The sequence below is a fragment of the Bombina bombina genome, chromosome 4 (assembly GCF_027579735.1).
Source record: "Bombina bombina isolate aBomBom1 chromosome 4, aBomBom1.pri, whole genome shotgun sequence".
In the NCBI taxonomy this organism is placed as follows: domain Eukaryota; kingdom Metazoa; phylum Chordata; class Amphibia; order Anura; family Bombinatoridae; genus Bombina; species Bombina bombina.
Genome location: NC_069502.1, coordinates 1168135353 through 1168156497, shown reverse-complemented (window position 1 = coordinate 1168156497; position 21145 = coordinate 1168135353). Strand labels below are relative to the sequence as shown.

At 37.6% G+C, this 21145-nt stretch overlaps 1 protein-coding gene across 1 annotated transcript in view; it reads right to left on the bottom strand.

Annotated features, from left to right (window-relative positions):
* The window catches only part of GALNT14 (polypeptide N-acetylgalactosaminyltransferase 14), a 1042958-nt gene that overhangs the window by 85380 nt on the left and 936433 nt on the right, over positions 1 to 21145 (bottom strand). The gene's annotated exons all lie outside the window — the stretch shown is intronic.

Genomic DNA, 21145 nt, shown 5'->3' with positions numbered 1-21145 from the left:
AAATCAGCTATGCGGCTATAAAAGAGAACTGTACTGTATGCCTAAATGTATAACTCTGAATTTATATTTTGACGTCCACTTTCAAAAATGTTCTCATAAAGAGACCCAGTGCAAACAGAAGGTGCCGTATGAGTCAGAAAAAGTATTGTGTCTCTATATTATACTTCTTATGTGATTATTTAGAAAAAAAATAGTTTATTATACTGTAGTTCAGAAATAATAAAAACAATATGTTTAGGCACTTTCAATTAGACATATGAAACGCTAAAAAATTAGTTTTGTTTTCATTAGTTAAATAAATAATTTTGTATCAGCAAATTAGTTATGTTAAGTTAAATCGTTATTTCTGATCCATTCTTTATATTCATTATTCTATTCTAAAGTTTAGAATGGAATAATGTATATGAATAAAGAATGGAACGATTTAACTAAACATAATATGCCATCCATTGTCAAAACAAAATTATTTAAAACTGCTGCGGCTGCCCCCCCACATCGCCAACACTAACTAAACCTATTAACCTCTAAACCGCCATTCCCCGACATTAACTAAACCTATTAACCTCTAAACCACCGTTCCCAAACATCGCCAACACTAACTAAACCTATTAACCCCTAAACCGCAGTTCCTCGACATCGCAGACAGTAAGTAACACTAAATAAACCCATTAACCCCTAAACCGCAGGTCCCTGACACTAACTAAACCTATTAACCCCTAAACGGCTGTACACCCACATCGCTAACACTAACTTAAACAATAAATAAACCTATTAACCCCTAAACCGCCGTAAACCCACAAGGCCAACACTAACTAAACCTATTAACCCCTAAATTGCTGCCCCCCACATCGCAACAACCTAAATTAAATTATATCAACCCCTAAACCTAACACTTTAACATATTTAAAATAGACCTAAATTAAAGTTACAATTATTAACTAACTACCTATTTAAAAATAAATACAAACTTACCTGTGAAATAAAAATAAAACCTAAGCTGGCTACAATATAACTATTTACTAACTACCTAGTTAAAATAAATACAAACTTACCTGTGAAATAAAAATAAAACCGAAGCTTACACTAATAAAACCTAACATTACTAAAAAATTAAAACTACAATTACAAAAAATACCATTACAAAAAATAACAAACAAAATTATCCAAAACAATAAAAATGATTCCTATTCTAATACCCCGTTTTTTTTAAAAAACACCCCAAAATCATTTTTTTTTTATCTATAATAAACTATCAAGGGCCTTTAAAATGGCCTTTTGTAGGGCATTTGCCCTAAAGTTAACAGCTCTTGTGCAAAAAAATAAAAATAAACACCCCCTAACATTACAAATCCCCAAACCCACAAAATAAAAATAAACCTAATCTACCCATTCTCCCGAAAAGGACATTTGTATGGGCATTGCCCTTAATAGGGCATTCAGCTCTTTTTCGACCATTAAAAATAAAAAATAAAAAAAACACCCCAAAAATAAAAAAATTCCATTACAAAAATAAACAAACGAAATTATTCAAAATAATAAAAGTGATTCCTATTCTAATACCCGGTTAAAAAAATAAATAAAAAAAATACCAAAATAAAAAAAACCTTATCTATAATAAACTCTCAATAGCCATTAAAAAGGGCCTTTTGTAGGGCATTGCCCTAAAGTTAACATCTCTTTTGCTGAAAAATTACAACAAACACACCCTAACATTACAAACCCCCACCCCCCCAAACCCACAAAATAAAAAACCTAGCTAAAAAAAAACTAATCTACCCATTGCCCTGAAAAGGGCATTTGTATGGGCATTTCCCTTAAAATGGCATTCAGCTCTTTTACTGCCCTGAAAGGGCATTCAGCTCTTTTTCGGCCCATTAAAATAAAAAAAGCCCTAATCTAAAAAAAAACAAAAAAACAAAAAACAACAAAAAAAATACCTAACACTAACGCCAAAATTAATACAGTTGCTGAAGTCCGGCGAAAGATCTTCATCCCAGCGGTGAAGCATCTTCATCCAGACAGCTACAGCTTCATCTTCATCCATCGCAGGACCGGCATCTTCTATCTTCATTATCCCTGCGAAGGCAGAGCAGTTGATGAATGCGCAGAGGCAGAGGTCCAGGCGGAGGGCCATCGGTCCCACGTGGAGGTCTTCTTCATGCTATCGACCATCGCGCACTGAAGATTGAATGCAAGATACCCCTTTTATATCGGAGTACCGTTGCATTCCTATTGGCTGAAAATTTCAAATCAGCCAATAGGAATGAGAGCTGCTTAAATCCTATTGGCTGATTTGAACAGCTAATAGGATTTAAGCAGCTCTCATTCCTATTGGTTAATTCAAATCAGCCAAAAGGAATGAGAGCTGCTTAAATCCTATTGACTGATTTGAACAGCCAATAGGATTTAAGCAGATCTCATTCCTTTTGGCTGATTTGAATTGTTCAGCTAATAGGAATGCAATGGTACCCCAATATAAAAGGGGTACCTTGCATTCAATCTTCAGTGTGCCGCGGTCGATCATATGAACAGGACATCTACGTCGGACCAATGGAACTCCGCCTTCACGCATCCACCGACCGCTCTGACTCCGCAGGGATGAAGATAGAAGATGCCGGTCCCGAGATGATGAAGATGGAGCCGTCTGGATGAAGATCTTTCGCTTGACTTCAGCAACTGTGAGTACTTATTTTGGGGTTAGTGTTAGGTATTTCTTTTTGTTTTTTTGGGGGGTTTCATTTTTTTAGATTAGTTTTTTATTTTATTTTAATGGGCTGAAAAAGAGCTGAATGCCCTATTAAGGGCAGTAAAAGAGCTGAATGCCCCTTTAAGAGTAATTCCTATACAGATGCCATTTTTTGGGCAATGGGTAGATACAATTTTTTTTAGTTAGGTTTTTTTACTTTGTGGATTTGGGGGGGTGAGGGTTTGTAATGTTAGGAGGTGCTTGTTTTTATTTTTTTGCAAAAGAGCTGTTAACTTTAGGGCAATGCCCTACAAAATTACCTTTTAAGGGCTCTTGGTAGTTTATTATAGATTAGGGTTTTTTTTTTTTTTTTTTTTTTTAAATGGGGGTATAAGAATAGGAATCATTTTTATTGTTTGGATAATTTTGTTTGTTATTTTTTGTAATAGTAGTATTTTTATTTTTTATAATTTTAGTGTTTATTATTTTTTTGTAACTGTAGTTTAAATGTTTTAGTAATCTTAGGTTTTTTTATATTTAGTAATATTAGGTTTTATTAGTGTAAGCTTAGATTTTATTTTTATTTTACAGGTAAGTTTGTATTTATTTTAACTAGGTAGTTAGTAAATAGTTATATTCTAGCTAGCTTAGGTTTTATTTTTATTTCACAGGTAAGTTTGTATTTATTTTTAAATACGTAGTTAGTTAATAATTGTAATTTTAATTTAGGTCTATTTGAATCATGCTTAATTTGGGTTGTTACAATGGGGGGGGCAGTTCAGGGGTTAATAGGTTTAGTTAGTGTTGGTGGTGTGGGTGTACGGCAGTTTAGGGGTTAATAGGTTCATTTAGCATTTTAGTTAGTGTTGGCGATGTCTGGGAACTGTGGTTTAGGGGTTAATAGGTTTAGTTAGTTTTGGTGATGTTTGGGAATGGCGGTTTAGGGGTTAATAGGTTTAAGTTAGTGTCGGTGATGTCGGGGAACTGCGGTTTAGGGGTTAATAGGTTTGGTTTGTGTTGGCGATGTGGTTGTACGGCGGTTTAGGGGTTAATAGGTTTATTTAGAGTTTTAGTTAGTGTTGGCGATGTCAGGGAATGGGGGTTTAGGGGTTAATAGGTTTAGTTAGTTTTGGCAATGTTTGGGAATGGCTGTTTAGGGGTTAATAGGTTTATTTAGAGTTTTAGTTAGTGTTGCGATGTCTGGAAACTGGGGTTTAGGGGTTAATAGGTTTAGTTCGTTTTGGCGATGTTTGGGAATGGCTGTTTATGGTTTAATAGGTTTATTTAGGCCTAGATTTAGAGTTGGGCGGTAGCCATCAAAACCAGCGTTAGAGGCTCCTAACGCTGGTTTTGGGCTACCGTTGGTATTTAGAGTCAGTCAGGAAAGGGTCTAACGCTCACTTTCCAGCCGCGACTTTTCCATACCGCAGATCCCCTTACGTCAATTGCGTATCCTATCTTTTCAATGGGATCTTTCTAATGCCGGTATTTAGAGTCGTGGCTGAAGTGAGAGTTAGAACTCTAACGACAAAACTCCAGCCGCAGAAAAAAGTCAGTAGTTAAGAGCTTTCTGGGCTAACGCCGGTTTATAAAGCTCTTAACTACTGTGCTCTAAAGTACACTAACACCCATAAACTACCTATGTACCCCTAAACCGAGGTCCCCCCACATCGCCGCCACTATATTTCAATTTTTTAACCCCTAATATTCCGCTCCGTACACTGCCGCCAACTACGTTATCCCTATGTACCCCTAATCTGCTGCCCCTAACACCGCCGACCCCTATATTATATTTATTAACCCCTAATCTGCCGCCCCCGCTATCGCTGACCCCTGCATATTATTATTAACCCCTAATCTGCCGCTCCGTACACCACCGCCACCTACATTATAGCTATGTACCCCTAATCTGCTGCCCCTAACACCGCCGACCCCTATATTATATTTATTAACCCCTAATCTGCCCCCCTCAACGTCGCCTCCACCTGCCTACACTTATTAACCCCTAATCTGCCGAGCGGACCGCACCGCAACTATAATAAAGTTATTAACCCCTAATCCGCCTCAATAATCCTATAATAAATAGTATTAACCCCTAATATGACCTCCCTAACATCGCCGACACCCAACTTCAATTATTAACCCCTAATCTGCCGACCGAATCTCGCCGCTACTGTAATAAATGGATTAACCCCTAAAGCTAAGTCTAACCCTAACACTAACACCCCCCTAAGTTAAATATAATTTAAATCTAACAAAATAAATTAACTCTTATTAAATAAATTATTCCTATTTAAAGCTAAATACTTACCTGTAAAATAAACCCTAATATAGCTACAATATAAATTATAATTATATTATAGCTATTTTAGGATTTATATTTATTTTACAGGTAACTTTGTATTTATTTTAACCAGGTACAATAGCTATTAAATAGTTAAGAACTATTTAATAGCTAAAATAGTTAAAATAATTACAAAATTACCTGTAAAATAAATCCTAACCTAAGTTACAATTAAACCTAACACTACACTATCAATAAATTAATTAAATAAAATACTTACAATTACCTACAATTAAACCTAACACTACACTATCAATAAATTAATTAAATACATCTACAAATAAACACAATGAAATAAACTAACTAAAGTACAAAAAATAAAAAAGAACTAAGTTACAAAAAATAAAAAAATATTTACAAACATCAGAAAAATATTACAACAATTTTAAACTAATTACACCTACTCTAAGCCCCCTAATAAAATAACAAAGCCCCCCAAAATAAAAAAATGCCCTACCCTATTCTAAATTAAAAAAGTTCAAAGCTCTTTTACCTTACCAGCCCTTAAAAGGACCTTTTGTGGGGCATGCCCCAAAGAATTCAGCTCTTTTGCCTGAAAAAAAAAACATACAATACCCCCCCCAACATTACAACCCACATACCCCTAATCTAACCCAAATCCCCCTTAAATAAACCTAACACTAAGCCCCTGAAGATCTTCCTACCTTATCTTCACCTCGATGGGTATCACACAGATCCGTCCTGGCTCCGAAATCTTCATCCAACCCAAGCGGGGGCTGGCGATCCATAATCCTGCGGCTGAAGAGGTCCAGAAGAGGCTCCAAAGTCTTCATCCTATCAGGGAAGAAGAGGCGATCCAGACCGGCAACCATCTTGATCCAAGCGGCATCTTCTATCTTCATCCGATGAGGAACGGTTCCATCGTGAAGACCTCCAGCGCGGATCAATCTTCTTCCTCCGACGTCCAACTGAAGAATGACGGTTCCTTTAAGGGACGTCATCCAAGATGGCGTCACTCGAATTCCGATTGGCTGATAGGATTCTATCAGCCAATCGGAATTAAGGTAGGAAAATTCTGATTGGCTGATGGAATCAGCCAATCAGAATCAAGTTCAATCCGATTGGCTGATCCGATCAGCCAATCAGATTGAGCTTGCATTCTATTGGCTGATCGGAACAGCCAATAGAATGCAAGCTCAATCTTATTGGCTGATCGAATCAGCCAATCGGATTGAACTTGATTCTGATTGGCTGATTCCATCAGCCAATCAGAATTTTCCTACCTTAATTCCGATTGGCTGATAGAATCCTATCAGCAAATCGGAATTCGAGGGACGCCATCTTGGATGACGTCCCTTAAAGGAACCGCCATTCTTCAGTTGGACGTTGGAGGAAGAAGATTGATCCGCGCTGTAGGTCTTCACGATGGAGCTGTTCCTCATCGTATGAAGATAAAAGATGCCGCTTGGATCAAGATGGTTGCCGGTCTGGATCGCCTCTTCTTCCAGGATAGGATGAAGACTTTGGAGCCTCTTCTGGACCTCTTCAGCCGCAGGATTATGGATCGCCAGCCCCCGCTTGGGTTGGATGAAGATTTTGGAGCCAGGACGGATCTGTGTGATACCCGGCGAGGTGAAGATAAGGTAGGAAGATCTTCAGGGGCTTAGTGTTAGGTTTATTTAAGGGGGGTTTGGGTTAGATTAGGGGTATGTGGGTGGTGGGTTGTAATGTTGTGGGGGGGTATTGTATGTTTTTTTTTGACAGGCAAAAGAGGTGAATTCTTTGGGGCATGCCCCACAAAAGGTCCTTTTAAGGGCTGGTAAGGTAAAAGAGCTTTGAACTTTTTTAATTTAGAATAGGGTAGGGCATTTTTTTATTTTGGGGGGCTTTGTTATTTTATTAGGGGGCTTAGAGTAGGTGTAATTAGTTTAAAATTGTTGTAATATTTTTCTGATGTTTGTAAATATTTTTTTATTTTTTGTAACTTAGTTCTTTTTTATTTTTTGTACTTTAGTTAGTTTATTTCATTGTATTTATTTGTAGATATTGTATTTAATTAATTTATTGATAGTGTAGTGTTAGGTTTATTTGTAGGTAATTGTAGGTATTTTATTTAATTAATTTATTGATAGTGTAGTGTTAGGTTTAATTGTAACTTAGGTTAGGATTTATTTTACAGGTAATTTTGTAATTATTTTAACTATTTTAGCTATTAAATAGTTCTTAACTATTTAATAGCTATTGTACCTGGTTAAAATAAATACAAAGTTACCTGCAAAATAAATATAAATCCTAAAATAGCTATAATATAATTATAATTTATATTGTAGCTATATTAGGGTTTATTTTACAGGTAAGTATTTAGCTTTAAATAGGAATAATTTATTTAATAAGAGTTAATTTATTTCGTTAGATTTAAATTATATTTAACTTAGGGGGTGTTAGTGTTAGGGTTAGACTTAGCTTTAGGGGTTAATCCATTTATTACAGTAGCGGCGAGATTCAGTCGGCAGATTAGGGGTTAATAATTGAAGTTAGGTGTCAGCGATGTTAGGGAGGGCAGATTAGGGGTTAATACTATTTATTATAGGGTTATTGAGGCGGGAGTGAGGCGGATTAGGGGTTAATAACTTTATTATAGTAGCGGTGAGATCCGCTCGGCCGATTAGGGGTTAATAAGTGTAGGCAGGTGGAGGCGACGTTGAGGGGGGCAGATTAGGGGTTAATAAATATAATATAGGGGTCGGCGGTGTTAGGGGCAGCAGATTAGGGGTACATAGCTATAATGTAGATGGCGGTGGTATACGGAGCGGCAGATTAGGGGTTAATAATAATATGCAGGGGTCAGCGATAGCGGGGGCGGCAGAATAGGGGTTAATAAGTGTAAGGTTAGGGGTGTTTAGACTCGGGGTACATGTTAGAGTGTAAGGTGCAGACGTAGGAAGTGTTTCCCCATAGAAAACAATGGGGCTGCGTTAGGAGTTGAACGCGTCTTTTTTGCAGGTGTTAGGTTTTTTTTCAGCTCAAATGGCCCCATTGTTTTCTATGGGGGAATCGTGCACGAGCACGTTTTTGAAGCTGGCCGCGTCCGTAAGCACCGCTGGTATCTAGAGTTGCAGTGGCGTTAAATTATGATCTACGCTCCCTTTTTTGGAGCCTAACGCACTGAAAACCCAGCCATTCTGTGAACTCTAAATACCAGCGGTATTTAAAAGGTGCGTGGGAAAAAAAGCATGCGTAGTTAACGCACCCCTTTGGCCGCAGAACTCTAAATCTAGGCATTATTGTTTTAGTTAGTGTTGGCAATGTCGGGGAATGGGGGTTTAGGGGTTAATAGGTTTATTTAGTGTTTTAGTTAGTGTTGGTGATGTCGGGGAATGGGGGTTAATAAGTTTAGTTAGTGTTTGGGAATGGCTGTTTAGGGGTTAATAGGTTTATTTAGTGTTTGGCGATGTCGGGGAACGGGGGTTTAGGGGTTAATAGGTTTATTTTGTGTTTTAGTTAGTGTTGGCGATGTCAGGGAATGGGGGTTTAGGGGTTAATAGGTTTAGTTAGTGTTTTAGTTAGTGTTGGCGATGTCGGGGAACGGGAGTTTAGGGGTTCATAGGTTTAGTTAGTGTTGGCGATGTTTGGGAATGGCTGTTTAGGGGTTATTAGGTTTATTTAGTGTTTTAGTTAGTGTTGGCGATGTCAGGGAACGGGGGGTTAGGGGTTAATAGGTTTAGTTAGTGTTGGCGATAATTGGGAATGGCTGTTTAGGGGTTCATAAATTTATTTAATGTTTTAGGTAGTGTTGGCGAACTGCGGTTTAGGGGTTAATAGGTTTAGTTAGTGTTGGGGATGTCGAGGAACTGCGGTTTAGGAGTTAATAGGTTTAGTTAGTGTTGGCGAGGTCGGGAACGGTGATTTAGGGGTTAATAGCTTTCTTTAGTGATTTAGTTAGTGTCGGCCATGTTGGGGAACTGCGGTTTAGATTAGAATAATGAAAAATTTCGAATATGAATAAAGAATGGATCGAAAACTGATTTATTTATTTTTGGAAATTTTTCAGGATTTTAGTTATGGTGCCCATTTTTGAAATTCGGATTCATTCGAATCTCCAATTCCAAAATTTTACCGAAATGAATTGCTCATGTCTACTCTCTGAATTCTTTTTAAAATAAAATTATTTTCAGCTAGCGAATATTCATGTTAAACTACAGGGGACAACTACAATAGAATGTTTAGTGCTTATTATGCTTTTGTTCTCCCTTCTGTGTCCACGTCTGTTTATAACTGTTCTCTAACGCTGACAGATTCAGGGCTGGAACTACCATTGGTGCAGCAGGGGCAGCGGCTCCATAGCAGCCTGATTAAACATAAACTTGTGCAGAATGTGTAAAATCCTAAGGCAGGGGAGCCCATTATTAGTGCAGGTTGCAGGTCTATCTATCCTCCATAATTATTATACAGAGTAGCATATACTGTATATTATTACTATTACTTACTACTCAGTTCCCTTCTAGGGGACCCAAATAATATTTGCACCAGGGCCCTCTGTTGAGTAGGTCCGCTACTGGACAGATTATAGGTGCTGGTTGGGAAAGCTCCTCATCGTCATACTGGGAGCCCCTATCTTGGAGCTATGAAACCCCCCAAAATGATTTTGTGATTCAGACAGAGGGGTCTATTTATGAAGCAGCGGACGCTGCTTCTGACCGTCTCGGCTTCAGTTCCGACTGAAGCGGAAGTTAAGAAGCAGCGGTCCTTAACTCGTCCGCCACCTCCGAGGTGGCGGACAGCAATCAGCTCGATCGAATATGATCGGGTTGATTGACACCCCCTGCTAGCTATAGCGGATCATAACTGTCCGCACCTACATAAATAGATCCCAGAGCATGCGATTTAAAAAAAAGTTTCCAATTTACTTCTATAATCTAATTTCCTTAGTCCTGTTGATATTCTGTGTTGAATGGATACCTAAGTAGGCATCTAGAGCACTACATGGCAAAAAATAGTGCTGCGCTCTAATGCTCTTGCAAATGGATAACATTCTTGCAGAACTGCTGCAACATAGTGCTCCAGAAATGGTCTGGGTCCTAAGCATTCGTCCCTGCTTTTTAACAAAAGATCCAAAGAGAACAAAGAAAAATGGATTATAGAAGTAAATTAGAAAGTTGTTTAAAATCACATGCTCTATACAAATCATTTAAGAACAATTTTGGGATTAATATCCCTTTAAGTTGCAAGATGGCAATGCCCATTGTGAAGATGCAGAACTTCACTAAACACCACTAGTAAGGGGTAGTAACCAAAAGAGTCGCGTTGTGCACAGACATTTAATGCCACCTTAAGGTTTTAAGAAAGACAGATACATCAAATGATCCCATTTAACATAAATACCTTACAAAATCAAGCAGTGAATTAATGCTCAGTATAAACAGGGCTCAAAATGTTACTCGCCACTTCTGATCCTACCCATCATCTGCCAACATCACACTTTGCCCCTCTTTGCATATGTTTAGCCTTTGGGAAGCACCTTATTGTGCAGTCATTTTTATTTTTTATTTTAAACCATAACAAATGAAATACAATTATACACAATGATTACAAATATATAAATCTGCTGTAGATTTGGCACAGTATATAGACAGCATTTATCTCCCTCTCACCTGATGCAAAGTTGTGTAATCCAGAGGAGGTTCAATCTAAGGCAGCAGGGACATGAAACAAGACTGTTTAGTGACCAATTTTATTTAAAAAAAAAATAATGGGCAGTAACCTGGACAACTAGCCAAGGGTTGACTTTATCTTTATAAAGGGGACATTAATTTGAAATAGCTGATTTTGCCTGCGGAGACTTCCATCTATGCTGATCTTGAAAATACTGCAGTATTTGCAATAGAAAAGCTATGTAATCAAGAGTCAGTGGCAGTGAGATGTAGAAGAAAGAGCACATGAATTTGAAAAATTACTTAGTAATATAAATTGTATATGCAGTGGAGTAGCGTGGCTTCTCAGCGCCCAGGGCAAGGCAAGAATTGCGCCCCCCTAATCCATTAGCACTGACTGAGTCTCTTCCACCAGTACAGTAGGGATTGGCAAATTTGCTTTGAATCTAGGAGACAGCTCAACAACTTAGGAGACAGGTTTTTGTTTTAAAACAAACAAAGCTTTATTTTAACAACAAAAATATATATTATGTATAGAATTGTAAACTCTACATTCATCCTTAAAAATTAGGATTCAATATGGTTGCAGGCAGCCATTACTTTATTATATACATTAAGTAAGTACATTAAAGAACTTAACAATTACATTTTTTATGGTTTAATATTTAAACATGGGATTTCATTTTTAAAATACATCTGAGCCAGCCAGCATGCCAGAGTGTGAGAGTGATCTATGCTGCTTTAAAGTGAAAGCTGGTTATTTTATTTCAAATTCATTTTTAACCTGGGTAAAACATACAAGATGTAGATCATCTACATCTTGTATGTTTTATTTTACCCAGGTTAAAAATTAATTTGAAATAAAATAACCAGCTTTCACTTTAAAGCAGCATAGATCACTCTCACACTCTGGCATGCTGGCTGGCTCAGACTCTGGGTCCTTTGGAAGTTGGAATTTGGCTGGCTGGCTCAGAGTGACTCTGGGTCCTTTGGAACTTGGCTGGCTGGCCCTGCGACGTCACGTGCATAACGGTAGAGGCTAAGCTGCATTTTGCGTGCGTTGCCATTTCCAATCCCTATTCCCCAGGGCCCAGGCAAAAACAGGGGCTATAATAATTTAATTATAATTCTGGCTGGCAGTGGCACTGGTGGTCTGGTTCTGATACGGACCCGGTGATGAGTTTGGTAATTTCTGTTGACACTACTTACCTTATCATTGCGGGCGCGGCGTGTTAGTCAGTCTGACTCCACTCTGGCTCTGCTGCTCTGACTTCTTCCTCCCTCCTGACATGTGCGCTGGGAGTGGGAGTGGACCGTGCTAACTAGTGGTTTAAACACTAGTCTAGCAGCAGGTAACGGTCGGATAGGATTACACTCATAAAATTATGATAATTAAATCATTACACAGCACGTCTTGACTTCAGAGTAGTAGACAGTTCACTTGAGAGACAGAACGGCTGGGCGCAGGCGCCTGTCAGATTTTTTAGCCTCCCTGTAGCGCAGCTGGGAGTGGGACTGTGACTGTCTACTGTCTTGAGATGGTGGGGACTGGGGAGGCTGGGAGCCAAGCATTTTGCGCCCCTCAGAATTTTGCGCCCGGGGCAACCGCCCCTGTGGCCCCCCCCACGCTACGCCACTGTGTATATGCTGCTCCTCTAGTAGAACATGCATCCCAAACCTCAGTCAGCCAGAACAGGGCCCTACCTACCTGATGACGACACCTCTTGCACTGCCTTTCTATGCTTCTTCAATGTTGACTCAACATTCACTCACTATATTTTATTAGCCACCCAGTCTAATTTCTACTCGCCCAGGGCGAATAGAATTTTTTTTATATATATATATATTCCATTTAACTATTACAATAGATATTAAATAATAAACCTATATGTTTAATAAATAAATAATCATAATATGCACAGCAGTAAAACAGAACAAAAATGTATTTTATACTAAACCAAAGCATATTTTAGAGATAAACAGATTATAATATGAGAGATTTAAATGAATTTAACGGTTTAGACTCCATTTATGAAGCTGCAAATGCAGCTGCAGGGAACAAGTGAACAGAGCACAAGGGTGACAGAGTTAAATAATACCGATCAGATCCAATCAGGATAACTGACAAACCCTGCTCTCTCACAATTGGGGGCTCAAGAGCAAGGGGCATTGCGTAAGCATTTCCTCGTTCAATGATAACTACAGGCAGAAGATGCTGCTCGCTCGCCTCAATGTCAGGCTGACAGGTTCTCGGGAACGAGCCTCGTCTACCTGCATTTGTTAAATGTTGGCCTAACAGAGCTAGCAGATCCATCACCATACTGTTTAGAACAATCTTGCCAAAATCTCCAAAGGGACACATGAATGCATATCTATATGTGTCAGAACCTGTGTGGAACTATTTAGTGACCTTATAACAGAAATATTCCTCAGCGCAGATAGTCGTGAAAAGGTTGATGCAACCCACTTAGCATTTTATATAAGGAAAAGCATTTTAACTCAATGTGCATCCTATTTTCTCATTGGGTACTGAGGAAGCATTGTTGTTTGATGGTTTCTATTCAGCTTGATTACAAATATGTATATTATGTCAGCAGCAGGGGTGAAACTACAGGGGGTGCAGAGGTCGCAGGTGCGACTGGGCCCCTGAGGGTGGGGGCCCAGCTAAAAAAAAATTTTTTTTTTTATATATTATTATTATTTTTTTTTAATAAAAGACGTTAACCTACCACTGCCTGCACTGATATCATGTGAGTGTGACATGACTACAGGGGTTAGTATTTCTGTTTTACCCATTGGTATTTATGTGTGTGTATGTATGTGACTGTGTGTGTATTTATGCATGTATGTGTGTGTGTGTATGTTTGTGGAACCAGCAAATGACAGACCTTGTTACTACAGCATGGGGGTAGGGGGTAAACAGTGTCACTATACAGTACCACTATATACAGTACGGGGGGGTGGACCATGTCACTGACCACTGTGGTCACTTTATAAAGTACTGGGCAGGTAGGATCAGGCCAGCCATCTCACCGGCAGATTACAGACTGTGTCACTATCTCACTATATACAGTACTGGTGGGTTAAACAGTGTCACTATATACAGTAATAGGGGGTCAGACCATCTCACAGACTGTGGGCACAGGGTACCTCCTTTTGCAGACATGTAATCTGATTCACATTTTTTTCTGTGTTAAATGTAAAAAAAAAATGTATTAAATTCACCTTTTTTTTGGAGGGGGAGGGGTGGTGGTGGGGCCCTTCTTAGATTCTTGCACCTGGGCCCTGTGGTTTCTAGTTACGCCTCTGGTCAGCAGTGTGCTTCAGTGTTGCATTCACATTACAGTTATGTAACATTGTTTAGGGTTACGTTTATATGTATTTAACATCTCAGAACTTGCTAAGATGGCTGAAATACTGCTGTGTGTCATTCATTTCTACAGTGACGGGCCAGGCCTGCAAGATATAGGAATGCAAAGAGAGGTGACAAATCTTTGGATCGATAGACTAATACTCTCTAATGACTATTAACTGTGTGCAGTTCATTTTTTGCTAATAAGACAGTCTAATTTTCCCATCTTTTAGTATTTTTTTTAACTGACCAGTTAAAGGGTTATCAAACTGTTTTGTAAGATAATTATAAAATGCTCCTCAATCCATTAAACCACATGCTCATTACCAAATGATTGTGATATTTAAAGGGACACTAATGTAAACATTAAACTTTCATGATTCAGATAAAGGGGCCCATTTATCAAGCTCCGAACAGAGCTTGTGGCCCCGTGTTTCTGGCGAGTCTTCAGACTCGCCAGAAACAGCAGTTATGAAGCAGCGGTCTAAAGACCACTGCTGCATAACCCTGTCCGCCTGCTCTGAGCAGGCGGACAGGAATCGCCGGAAATCAACCCGATCGAGTACGGTGGCCGCGAGTCTGCAGGGGGCGGCGTTGCACCAGCAGCTCTTGTGAGCTGCTGGTTCAATGCTGAATATGGAGAGCGTATTGCTCTCCGCATTCAGAGAGGTCTTGCGGACCTGATCCGCACTGTCGGATCAGGTCCGCAAGACCTTTGATAAATAGGCCCCATAGCATGAAGTTCAAAGAGACTTAAAGTGAATGTAAATTTTGATGCTAAAGTGCCCGTTTTTTAAAAATTCGATTAAAAACAGGGGCACTTTAATTCATCAAAATTTACATTTCACTCGTGTTGTGAAAAAAAAAACTTACCTTTTAATCTTGACAGCAGATCCAGCTTCCTCCACCCGTCGCAAAGCCTCTTCCTGGGTCTAAAATGATGAATCCGGCTTCCTCCAATCACAGCATTGAATCAGACACTGATTCCCCCAGGGGGGGAAGCCGTGATTGGAGGATGACCTATCCATCATTTCTGACATCAGAAACGGCTTGCAACGACCGGAGGAAGCTGGAGCAGCTGTCAAGTTTAAAAGGTAAGTTTTTTTTTCACAACAGGATTTTTTACTTCCATTATCAAACTGTGCAGTCTTTTTATATAAACACTCCCTGATCATCCGCTACTACTGAGCATGTGTATACGTATATGATATTTTGATTGGCTGATGGCTGTCACATGGTACAGCGGGCCAGCAAATTATAACAAATTTTGAAATGTATCAGAAAAAAAATCTACTGCTGATTTAAAATTCAGAGAAAATGATGTTGCATAATCTCTTTATTATGCACTTGTTGAAAATGCAATTCTACTGTATTTAATGGTTCTTTAAAGACTGTGACTGATTGTGAATGTGGCAGAGAAATAGGAGAGATTGTATGGAGACAGATGAACTGAGGGAATGGGAAAAAGTTGGTGAAAAGAGAGAAATAAAGAAAATATTCATAATATACAAACTTCTGGCCAGATTACAAGTGGAACGCAAAACCCAAGCTTTATACCACTTGTCTTTTTGTACTGGTTTTACAGGTCAAAGGTTAAGATATACTGGGCTGCAGGGGTCAGCAACCTTGGCCCCCAGATGTTTTGGAACTACATTTCCTATGATGTTGAGACACACTTTGCTGACCTCTGCTGTGCCTGATAGCGTACGTCTGTTCTTTACCTCTAGAGATTTTTATGAGGATTCAAACTAAAATTCCTGTTGGATAGCACTCAGGTGCTGAGCTGACAAACTAAAAAAATCTACTCAATAAGTTGAGTTTTTGGTTAGGTTCTTTGCTACACACTATGCAGGATAGTAAAAAATAATAGTCAATACTTGGTTTTCAAAAGTGCTTAATGCAACACTAATCCGATGATTTATAATACAAACGTACAGAGCGTGCTATTGTTTCCCGTTTAAGCTATTTATGTGTCAAGTGCATTAAAAATACTTTGGCTAAATATTTCACTTTCGTTGATGTATTTTACCCATCAGCTTTCAATACCTAATCATGCATTATTGTTTGTGTTAGGCAAACCACAAAATAACACGGGGTGTGTTATCAGACACCCTTGACTTGCGATATAGGCCTGCATGTTTGTCTACTTCACAAACACCATTAATGACAGTTTATCAAGCTGGGATAACATACGGTTGTTAAAAATGATACATGAGTTAATAACATACAACTAATTACATGTAGCATGCTGACAGAATCTAGGAAATGAAAAAATAATTCCATTTATTATTATCGGTTATTTGTAGAGCGCCAACAGATTCCGCAGCGCTAGTTGAAACATATTCTACCATGTTAGTCAAACTTACAACAGACAAGCTTCCTCATATTCAAGACAAGCATATTTTTTCTAAATATATATATATGGTTAAGGTATTTCCTACAGTGGTGCATTAATTAAAGTATTAAACTGCTTCTTAGGAGATGTTGATATAAAGAATGCAAATGAGCATTTCCTCATTAAGCATTCACCTGCTGTTTAGTTTCTAAGAAGATTAATTATTGTTGGATGCATTAAAAAAAAAGGAAGATCTCTTGCCTTGGTGTATTTCAGCGATACCTGTGGAGCTGACTATTTAAATATTAATACTGCCTGCATCTACAGCTGCCAAGTGCCGCTGCTGGGTCTTCAGAGGGAACCTTGCCGTATCGGGTGTAGCAGTGTAATCTGATTGCAACAAAAAAGGCAAAAAGTTGTGTTTCGCCTTAAAGGGACATTAGGTGCATTTTCGTTTTCATAAATAAGCATTTGTTTGCAATACTACTGTATTTATGGAAATGTATATTTTTGGGGGAGGGCAAACACTATTTTCTTTAGTGATAACTTTTACCTTATATCTATACATTCAGGGCACCTGATTTCCAGGAATTAAACATGATCAAAGATTAAAGGGACAGGAAACTACAACATTTTATTTCATGATTTAGAAAGAACATACAATTCTAAACAACATTCCAATTTACTTCTATTATCAAATTTGCGTCATTCTCTTGTTATTGTTTCCTGAAGGAACAGTATTGCACTACTGTACACATCTAGTTAGCCAATCACAAGAGACAAATGTGAGCAACCACCAATCAGCAATGATATGTGCAAATTCTTTTTCAACAAGGGATACCAAGAGAAAGAAGCACATTTGAAAATAGAAGTGAATTTAAAAAAGTTTCTTAAAATCATGCATCTGAATCATGCAATTTTTATTTTGACTTTCCTATCCCTTTAAGCATTAACAATTATTGTATCAACACTGACTGCCTCATCTCTGGCACTGTGATTGTAATTTCTATCAGATGCTTTTGTAGTTGGAGTCTCAGGGTGTGGATGCATTGGACATATGGATGAATACTCCTTATGTTAGTTATACAAAACAAATATCACTTATACAGTTAGTTTTTGCTCTAAGATTTTTATTTATTTATTTATTAGTTAATATGTACAGGTTGTTTCCAAAACTGAAATCCACTTAAAAATTTCCATTTATTTTTTAAACTTTTCAAACTTCCAGTTCCTCCTTTTTTATATTACAAAAAAATGACTCATAAAAACTAACAAATAGAAAAAGCAACTTAGCAATCACTAAAGAACACTTATCTGAAGCTGGGATGGTGAATGAGACAGGCAGGTAATGAAAGAATAGTAGCAAAATTATGTCATCATATCAAGTGGGAGAAAACTGCTAAAATGCTGCACAGATGCACAAAATGTATTTAATCTGTATGTATGTATGTATGTATGTATGTACAATATATATATATATATATATATATATATATATATATATATATATATATATATATATATATATATATACATATTGTATGTGCTACAGATTTAAAAAGGAGGTTGGCAACAAAAAACAGTTATAGGCTAAAAAAGAACAAAAGGGAACATGAGGTATGAATAGCATTATCTATGCATTTATCCTAGAACAGTACAGGACCATTCAGATAAGAAATTAGTACAGCAGACAGGAAACACAATACAGATAAAGGCCTTGATATTCAAAACCTCTCTGCTCAGGTGAGATATTCTGAAATGATCCTCCAGCACTGTGAGATCCCTTGTGAAATGTTCAAAAGGCAGATTTTGCTTTACTTCTGCAAGGGGCATTCCCTGCATTTCTGTATGTAAAGGAGAGACAAGCCCAGTGCAATATAGCACTGCATAAGAAGAAAAAATGGGGTTTATTTAGCAGCGCTAAAAAAAGCTAGGAAATTATGATACCAATCTAATTTATGTTTTATACAATCTAGTTTATTTAAAAATTCTTATAACACATAAAAACAACAGCAAATGCTTTTCCTAATTAATAAAGGGACGTCTCCCTTATACAACACTTATAAAAACAGACTAGAACCATATAATCCTAGAATTCCAGGTATAAAGGAATTAATTCTATAGATAACATATTGCAAGCAACAAATTTTTAAGATAAATGGTGAATTGAATATTTAAAAGGCACAAATGTATCAGTCCTAACAGCTTTACAGTTCTTCAGTAACAAATACAGTTATAAAGTTACACAGTTACTTTCCTTGGACATATAATTGGCTCAGGTGTGCTGGATAGTTAAAAAGGCAAAAAACAGCCAATATTCTGATTTAGGTGCCAAAGCAATCGTGGTTAATGGAAATGGTTAATTTAACAGATGAATACCTTGATGTCTTTAAAGTTCAGTTTGCGTGTTTTAAAAAACGTAGTGCAAATTAGTGTAGAGGTACCTTAATCTGTCCTGGTTGCAACCGCTGATATTCTTCACTGTGAGGGATTCACAGACTGTTTGTTGCTGGTGCTTCTGATAAGTCACCTGACCTTCTCTTTGATTCAGAGGTCAGGGTTGATGATTCGTTCTGGTGATGTAGTTATCCTTTTTTTTTTGTTTTCCTTTCTTCTTATAGCCCAAATATTGTTTTCATCTGGGTTCCCTCAGACTTCTTAAGGTTTGAAGAAATCTTTGGTCAGTGTTTAGCAGTAACACCGTATTCCCTGAAGTTACCAAAGGTAGACTTTAACTTGCAGGGTCAGGCAAAAAGTTTAAAGTTGCAGGGTCACACAGCTTTGTGACAGTAGTAAATGAAGTTTAGTAGAGTGTAGCAGGTCCCATTCAACGCGTTTCACCCTTCTGGGCTTTATCAAGAATGCTTATCCTGCTAGCTTCTGGCTTTTTAAAGGTATGAATGTGTTTTGATTGGTTCCTTCATTTCCTTTTGATTTTTATCAACACCTGTGTGGCTTCCAATGTAAAGGTGGACTTTATTTAAAAAAGCTATAATGACTATAGAAGCTATAATGACTATAGAAGACCCCATACAAATCGTAACTTTTTTGAGAACCATAACTATAACCACTATAGAAGACAGGATGATTATTATGAAGGGCATAACCAACCAAGGGGCCACATAGCATATAGTTATTGGCCAAATGACAATAAACCAAGATACCAGGGGTACAACAACCGTAATAGAGATTGGGAATATAGAAATAATAGAGAACATAATTACAACACACGAATACAAACAGAACCTGAAAAAGAATGGAGAATAGACACCACAAATAGATTTACACTATTAGAAGAGAAAGAACAACAAAAAAATATGAATTATTTTTTAGAGATGAGCCCACAAAGACCCAGTACTTCAAAACAAACAGAACATTCAAAAGACCCACCAGTGGGAATAAGAAAAAGAATAAGAGAGGATGTAGAGGAGGAAAAAGAAAAAGACAGGGAAACAAAAAGAGTGAAATAAAAATACAACAAAAAAGTGGCATTTTCAATATTAGTAAAAAAACTTTAACCACAGAGGAAGAAAGAGTGTTAAACTTAGGCCTTAGCTATGCTCCCTCTACGAGATTAAACAAATTCAACACACACATACATGTGAGCCAGTTTGTAAGGAAGTTAACCTTGAAAAAATATTTCCTACGGGATCCAATAGAGAGAAATTGGCAACAACCAAAAGAGGCACCCACCATATCGCCTATGGCCTCAAATAGTAACATAGTAATACCACAAGTAATTCATTCAAAAATGAAACCGAAATCCACTTTTTATCCGACAAATGAAAAAGGAAGGAATATTGAATTATTCGAAAAATTGGTTCAGGAAGATATTAAGAAAATAAAAACTAACAATAAGATACCAAAAAAATTAACTTACAAAGAAAGAACAGTTCTTAAAGAATTGCAAAATGATACCAGCATAGTAATTAAACCGGCAGATAAAGGTGGTGGGGTTGTAATCATGGACAGAGATAAATATAAAGAAGAAGCACAAAGATTACTTAATGAAGGGGATACATATCAGGAACTAAAACTAAATCCAACCAAGAAATTTCTGGGTGAACTAACCAAATTATTAGAGGATGCAAGAGAAAAACAAATTATAAATAAAAAAGAATTTGATTTTCTATTTACAAAATTTCCAAAAATACCGATTCTATATTTCTTACCAAAGATTCATAAAAATCTAAATAATCCCCCCGGTAGACCCATAATATCGGGTATTAACTCCCTCACCTCCAACCTCTCGAAATACATAGATGGATACCTACAGGGCTATGTTAAAAAATTACCCTCTTACCTAAAGGATACCACTGACATCTTGAAAAAATTAGAGGTAATTAAGTGGGAATCACACTACACATTAGTGACATGCGACGTTTCGTTGCTTTACACCAATATAAGTCATGATTTGGGATTGATGGCAATCTCAAATACCCTAGATAGGGACAACAAACTATGTATGGAACAAAAGAAATTCATAGAGGATGGAATAAAATTCATCCTAGGCCATAATTATTTCTCATTTGAGGACAAATTTTACATTCAAAAGAAGGGAACAGCTATGGGCACAAGATTCGCACCCAGCTATGCCAATCTCTTTATGGGATATTGGGAGGAAGGTTTCTTCCCTAGGCATAGTCTGGGCGCGGATCTTTTGCTCTATAGCAGATACATAGATTACCTGTTCTTTATATGGGGGGGTAGTGAAACTGATCTAAACACTATTCTGACAGATATGAATAAAAATGAAATGGGACTATCCTTTACCAGTAACTATAGCAAAAGCCAAATCACCTTCTTGGACATAGAT